Source organism: Gouania willdenowi, chromosome 6 (genome assembly GCF_900634775.1).
Source record: "Gouania willdenowi chromosome 6, fGouWil2.1, whole genome shotgun sequence".
In the NCBI taxonomy this organism is placed as follows: domain Eukaryota; kingdom Metazoa; phylum Chordata; class Actinopteri; order Blenniiformes; family Gobiesocidae; genus Gouania; species Gouania willdenowi.
In genome coordinates this window covers 44,417,608-44,425,626 of record NC_041049.1, presented here as the reverse complement: position 1 = coordinate 44,425,626, position 8,019 = coordinate 44,417,608, and positions in this window count along the sequence as shown.

Below are 8,019 nucleotides of genomic sequence, written 5' to 3'. Positions count from 1 at the left end.
AGTTTGAACGTCAGAACATCAAACTGGTGTGTAATCTTATACTCCGTAAAAACAAAACATTCCAGTAGTAATTAAAGTTCATGCTTTGATTATTACACCAAGAAGCCATAACTCTACACATGCACCATTAAGCAGTGATAAATCAATGTTCCATGAACTCAGTGTTCATGTGTTCACAGCAGCCGCAGCAAATGCATTGTAGCTGGAAAACAACTTTCTATAACAACAGGGTCGATAAAAATGTCTAATCTGAGGGTGACATTATTAATAATAACATTATTAATAATAATGTCAGCATTTAGAATAATGATCAATCTGAGCATTCACACAGGCACATTGTATATTTGTTTTTCTCATTTTGTTTGTTTTTCTTGTAACTATGTATATTGTTTTTCTCATTTTCTGTATTTTTGGAGTTTTTCTCTGTATTTCTGTTCTTATTTTGTGTATTTTTGTAATCGTCTTCTGTGTTTTGAAAGTAATTTTGTTAATTCTGTCATTCAATAATTTTGTGTCATTTTGTATATTTTTCACTTATTTGTTTGTCGTCATCTTGCATTATTGTTTAGTAATTTTGTGTAAATAAGATGTCATTTTGTTAACTTGTAGTTATTCTTTTGTTTATTATTATTTACTGTTTTCCTCTAATTTTGTAAATTTCTATACTTTTTTTGTCAGTTTGTGTATTTTTACAGGGTGTTTTATTATTTTTTTTTCATTTATTTCATGTGTTTTTGGCATCATTTTGTACATTTACTTTAGGGGCCACACAAATTTAGACTAAGGGGTCTAATCGTTTCAAGGGGTTTCTAAACCAGGACATTTCATGAAGCTTGCAAAGAAAAACCCTGTCATTGTCATACTGATGCAAAAAGAGCAAGATTTCTTTAACAACTCTCCAGCAAGTTTGTGTGTTTTCAGTGTTTTTGGGGCCAAAATCTTTAATCAAAATTCTCTATGTTGTTAAACAGAAAATCATATTTTAATCAGCACATTTCTAGTGATTGACGTACTGGGACTTTGACATTTCATTCAAAGCTTTGTTCTTGCATGCCGCTTCTCTTCATGCATCATTCAGTTTAGGACAAAAAAAAAAAAAAATACACTAAATGATAGAAAAATACACTAAACGACAACAAAAATATACAAAAATGACTCTTAAAATACAATATAAAAAGTAAAATACACAAAATTACCCCAAAAACACTCATTGCGACAACAAAAATGCACAAAATGACAGAACAATTAACAAAACAACAACCAAAATGACTCCAAAAATATAATATAGATACTAAAATGCACAAAATCACCCCAAAAACACACATTTCAACAACAAAAATAGACAAAATGACTGAAAAATATACAAAATAAAACAAAAAAATGACTCCAAAAATACGATATGAAAACTAAAATGCACAAAATTAGTTGCAAGACACACACAAGACAAGCACAGAAATACAACATTACTGAATTAAAAAAAGAAAATTCAAAACTGACTCTAAAAACACACAAAATGACCACAAAAATCCACTGCATTACTCAAAAAATATACACAAACTACAAAAAAATAAATTAAGAAAATAGACATAACGCATTTGTTCTTTTCCATGTTAATGCTCAGATAGGTCAGTATTCTAAATGCTGACATAGATGTTGATAATGTGGCTCTCAGATCAGATCACTTTTTTGTGGCCCCGCTGTGATAAAACCTGCTCATCTCTGTTTTGTAGTTAATTTTGCATTGAAAAATATTGAGAAACACCAGAAGGAAGTCCTTCTTTTTTGTTGCTGTTACTCTTAAATGTGTAAAAATTGAGGTTGAATGTGTAGTTTTCTCTGTGTCTGAGACACAGGAAGTGAAAACAAATATAAATTGGTGCTGCTCTGACCACATCTGTTTGCAGAGCAGACAGAAACATCATTGATGCAGTAACGCTGCGAGAGTCCATCACGAGCGACGATGGAGGATGGACGTGAGGTTAAGAGATGCATCAGAGAGAGGAAGAGGAGGGAGGAGGAAGAGACGCTGACAGCTGGTTACAGTGATTAGACCATGTGGAGGGATGCAGGAGAAGCATCAAAGCTCTTTATGGAGAATCCCTGACGGACAAGAAACACACACACACACACACAAATCCTGGTATGCAACTTTTCTGGCACTAAAACGGCAGATGAACTAAAGGCAGCATGTGCCATCTGTCTGGTTTCAATGCATCACTCACCACAGATTATCAGCAGCTCTGACACACACACACACACACACACACACACACACACACACACACACACACACACACACACACACACACACACACACACTCACTCCAACATGAGAGACATTAAGTATTTATTTATTTTAGACCAGCTGCCCGTGACCCACTTTTAGGTCCCGACCCACCAGTTGAGAATCGCTGCTTTAGAGCATTCATTTTGGCCCAAAGGAGAGAGTAAAATTGACATAGAAAACATGAGATATTGTGTAAATGACCAAATTCACTTCAAATTCCCCCATTTAGGCAAGGCAAGGCAAATTTATTTGTATAGTGCATTTCATACATAAGGCAACTCAGTGTGCTTCACATGATCAAAAAGTGCAACAGATTAACAGCTTAAAAATCAATAAGAACATTAAAATCAGCAGCAAAGGAAATTAAATCAGCAGTAAAAACATTTAAAATCATCAACAAACACATTACATCAACAACATGACCAAAAATCTCTCTCTCAATCATAGAGAAAAAAAAGTGCCTTTAACTTTGATTTAAAAATGTTCACATTGGATGCTGACTTCAGCTCTGCTGCAGTTTGTTCCACTTCTTTGCAGCATAACAACTAAAAGCAGCATCACCATGTTTACTGTGAGCTCTGGGCTCCACTATCTGTTCAACCTTATGTCATTGATCACTTTGATAAGAGCTGTTTCTGTGCTGTGATGAGAACAAAATCCTGACTCAGGTTAAGAATCGACTCAGTTGCTTGAAGACCACCTTCTCAATGTTCTTGGCCATGAATGAAAGGTTGCTGATTGGTCAATAGTTAGCCAGCCAATTTAATGAAACTCTATACAATATTTTTGGGGGGCTTGAAGTTTTCTTTTGCTTATACCACATTAATACAGTCGTTTTTTCTAAATGCAAATTGTGAAAAGAGCTTTAAATGTTTTTGCAAATGTTGCAATTTCTCACAAACAATTCCACATAATTCCTAAAATGTGTCACAAAATAAAAAGAAATTGAAGTCAACATTCAACAGGGACTGATATTAAAAACTATTGCACAATTAATGACAAAATTGTTCTCACTTGAGATCAAACTGATCCATATTTGGCCCCTGAACTAAAATGAGTTTGACATCCTTGCTCTATAAATTCACATACACACTCAGCAGGTGAAACTTGGTGTGATTAGTGGGTTTATTATAGGCCTAACTTGTTGTTTGTTGTTTTTTTTTTAGCTTTACACTTTACATGTATGAAAGAAGGTGAAGGACATAAATAAACTGAGAGACTAAAGGAGGAAGAGACGAGGGCGTGCACCTTCGTCTGCTGTCCTAAAGAGACACTGTGTATAGTTTAATAAGGATTCTTAGCTTCTGTACCACGAACACACACACACACACACACACACACACACAGGAAGACTCTGGATTACAGTAATCCAAGGGACTGGGTGATATTTTTAGGACTTCATCACTAGACACAAACAATCGAGGAAAACAGACTGTGACCGTTCTGTGACGAGCAGCTTTAAATATCTACCATCAAGCAACAAGAGCTAAACACACATCATGTGGGTTATCTTCACTGGTTTTCACACATGTAATTCTTTGTAAAAATGTCTTAAAGTTAAAGGGTGACCGTGGCTCAGGTGGTAGTGGGTCGTCTTCTTATCGAGAGGTTGGGGGTTCAATCCCAGTACCTGACTATGTGTCAAAGTGTCCTTGGGCGAGACACTGAACCCAAAATTGCTCCCAGTGGTCGACTAGCACCTTGCATGGCAGTCCTGTCCCATTGGTGTGTGAATGTGAGAGTGATTGGGTGAATGAGCTGATATGTAAAGCGCTTTGAGACTGCTTCAGTGTGGGGATAAAGCGCTATATAAAATCAAGTCCATTTACCAAAGTTATAAATGAGTATTTTTTTCTCTTTCAGAAAATGACATTATGCGTCCACTAGAAAGCATTAGTTATTTGCACAAGACATGGCCCCTTGGTCTAAGGTTGTGTGGCCCCCAAAGTAAATGCACAAAATAACTCTAAAAGCACACAAAATGACAAAAATGTACACAAAATGACAACAAAAATACACAAGACGACTACAAATATACACAAAAATAACAATAACAATAAAACACATTACAGAGAGAAAAATACACAAAATGACTCCAAACACACACAAAAAATACACAAATCCTTTTTTCTTTCCTGCAATATTGATCAGAGCAATCATTATTCTAAATGCTGACATAAATGTTGATAATGTGTCACTCAGATCAAATACAATCACATGTTTGTGGCCCCGCTGTGTTCAAAGTTGCCCATCTCTGATTTTTTACACCATAATCTTACGGGTGGAGGTAAGTTACATCAGAGGGGTATTCCATAAAGCGGGTTATGTTCAAACTCTGAGTATGTTTGGGCTCAAATGAGGGAAACTCTGAGTATCACATTCCTAAACGCGAAGTATGTTCTTCTCTGAGTATGTTACCATGGCAACATTGTCCGTGAACTAAACCTGGTCTCTGGCAGGTTTTATCAAAGAAACCCTGGGTTTCTACCTGACTCCGCCCACCTAAACACCGTTTCTGAACACTTTAATGAACCTTAACACTGTTCTCTGAAACACATTAGTAACATCACACACCACAGACGTGTTCACATCATTACTAATGTGTTGCTTTATGTTTTTTTTGTTTGTTTTTGTGAAAACGGTAATTTTCTTTATAACATTGTGGATACAGATCATTAAGTTAAAGACACTGAGAGGTTGATCTGCATTAAAACATCTACTGACGTCTGTAGCAAAGTTCTCTGAATACAAACCTGTAGATAATATAAAGGAGGAGATGATCATTTATATAAATCCACTTTTAAGGCTTGATTGTTGTTTTATATTGTTATACAGTTAAATCTGTCGTTCATGTTTCTTTGAAGATATGATGGCGCAGTAAATTGTGACGCTGCGCTTGGATGTGATGGGGCGCGGGTTCGGGTCCTGCTTCAGTGGTTTTTTAGGACGTTGTGATGACTCTGGCAACAATATTACATTAAAAATCAATATAAATGATGCAATATCAAGCGGCACTCACTGTCTTTATATCCAGTGTAACAGGAGGGCTCTCTATGCTGCTGACACGTCTCCTCAGACACATTTTATTCATATTATTCACCGCTCGTCACGTCACTGAAGCAATAAAGTGATGAAGTGACCAAAAAGTGTGACTAATTACGGGTGATTTAAGCCACTATAATCACGTAAGACTGAACGCACCTTTAGAACAGGCTCATATTCCTCAAACACCGGCTTATTTCACCCATTAGGGTGAATATATCACTATTTTCCGTTTGGTTGTCATGGCAGTGTGAGTAATCTCTGATCCATTGATGATGGCTTTTTATCGCGCATGTGCACGTCAGTAACCCAAGGTTTACATACTCAGGGTTGATTAACCCACTTCATATCAGCTGTAATGGAATCAGATACCCAGAGTTTCCCATCGCGGGGTGTGTTGACCCAGAGTTTATGGATAGACTCAGAGTTTGTTAACACTCCTTTATGGAACACCCCTCTGTAGCCTTAGCTGCACTGCTTGAGTATAACAGAAGCTGGTTTGCTCAACATGGCTACATGGACAATGTGTGAAATGTACAGGTTGTTACTTTATAAGTATAGTATTTGTTGGTCCTTCCCACAATTGCTCACTTCAAATATTTGTTGGTATTAAAAGTGTATTTCCATCATTGTGTGCGTGCGATTGTGTGTTTCTGTGTGTCAGTCCTGTGATAAACCTGAGTTTGAAATTGTGGCCGTGACCAATAACAAACACTTAGATTAGACTGTTTAATAAGTCGGTAGCTACATAAAATATCTTTATTTATTTATTTATTCAGTTCATTTCCGACATGGTTGCAATCACAGAAATTCACTTTGACATTCAGAGCAAAATCACATCATTGTTTTTTTTTTTTTTTTTGGTCCTTATGCATGCCGGAAAGGGCGACGGAAAAAAGCATTTTGCTTATCCAGATCCGTCCCCTGATTTGAACACAGATAATTTTACATCAAACCTCATTTCTTCCCTAGTCAAACATTCTTATCCTCTTCATACCATAATTTCATCTTTTCATTAACGTCTCTCTTTTTTTTTCTTTTTTTTCCCTTTTTTATGTGATGCATTCTCGTCTGCAGTCATTGTTCCTGTTGTTACTCCTCCTCACTGTCTTTTTTCTCCGTATCTCCTCAAGCGTTCTTTTCCAGTCGTTGTTTACGTTCCTCCAACTCTCCAAACAAAAAAGTTCTTCTTCTTTCGGAGAACCTTCATATCCTCTGAAAGTCGCCTCGGCATACGATGCATCAGAAAGGCACATGCACATACACATACCCCCATCATTAGCAGGCCAAAGATCATGACCCCTAGCAGATAGATGTCATCCACATCTTCCACTGTCAGCAGGGAGCGACAGAGCATCTGGCTTCTCCCTCGTGCATCCATGACATATCCACCTGGGTATGTGTCCTTTGGACACGCTGGTTCGTGCTGAAGCAATTGCCTCGTCGTGAAGATTTTATCGATGGCGCTCAATGACCAGTTGATGAGTTCCATGTTGTCGCTGTAGAGTTCGATGAAGAGTTGACTTGAGACCTGTATGCGTGTAGAAATATCCTCCGTGTTTTCTCAGTAAAACATTTCAGGTTTACGGATTGTTGTGTCTCTGCGTCAAGGCTGTTCCAGAGGTTCATGGCTCTATACACAGTACTATGTTTGCCAACGTTCGATTTGACCCTGTCTGGTCTAAACACATTATTATATCTGAAGTCATAGGAATTTTGATTGTATGTGAAAATTTTTTGTATTTGATGTGGTAGTTTTTTAGATGAAGCCTTAAATGCGTGTATTTGTGTATTGTAGTGTATTATTTCTTGCAGTTTTAGGTATTTTGCCTTCTGAAATAATTCGTTTGTGTGTGCGTTGTGTGGTGCTTTATGTAAAATTCTTATAGCTTTTTTTTGTAGTTTAAATAGTGGTTCAAGATACGTTTTGTAGTTATTACCCCATATTTCGGAGCATATCTTGGTTTTAATTATTGTTAAATGGGACAGAATTAATGAAATTTTTATTGAAAAATCTCTTTTTTAAACACCTATGGATGAGAAGATTCAGTAACACACATCTAGAACTCAACATTTACATTTAAATCATACAAAATGACAAAAACAAAATACACAAAAGAACAACAAGAACATACAAAAAGAGCAGTACAATATACAAAATCAACACAAAAATGATTTATAACACAAAACAACAACGAAATTTCACAAAATGACGCCAAAAACACACAAAAACGATTCATAAGACACACAACATAACACACACACAAAAAACAGTAAATAAAATATGCAAAACGAACGCAAAATTACAATTATGACTCCAAAACCACACAAAATGATTCATATAACACACTAAATAACAACAAAAATGCACAACGTGTTTCATAACAGACAAAATAACAGTAAAATATACAAAAACAGATAAAAATGATTTGCAACACACAAAAACAACAAAATGAAACATGACTCCAACACATAAATAATACACAAAATAACAAAAATACAGCAGAATAACAATAAAATATACAAAACAAACGCAAAAACGATTTGTAACACACACAACAACAACAAATTTAAACATTATGACTCAAAAAACACACAAAATGATTCATGGATGGAGCAACGTTCTCGCGCTATAATTATTGTAATATTGCGCCCTCCAGTGGTTGAATATTGTCACTAACTGTTCTATA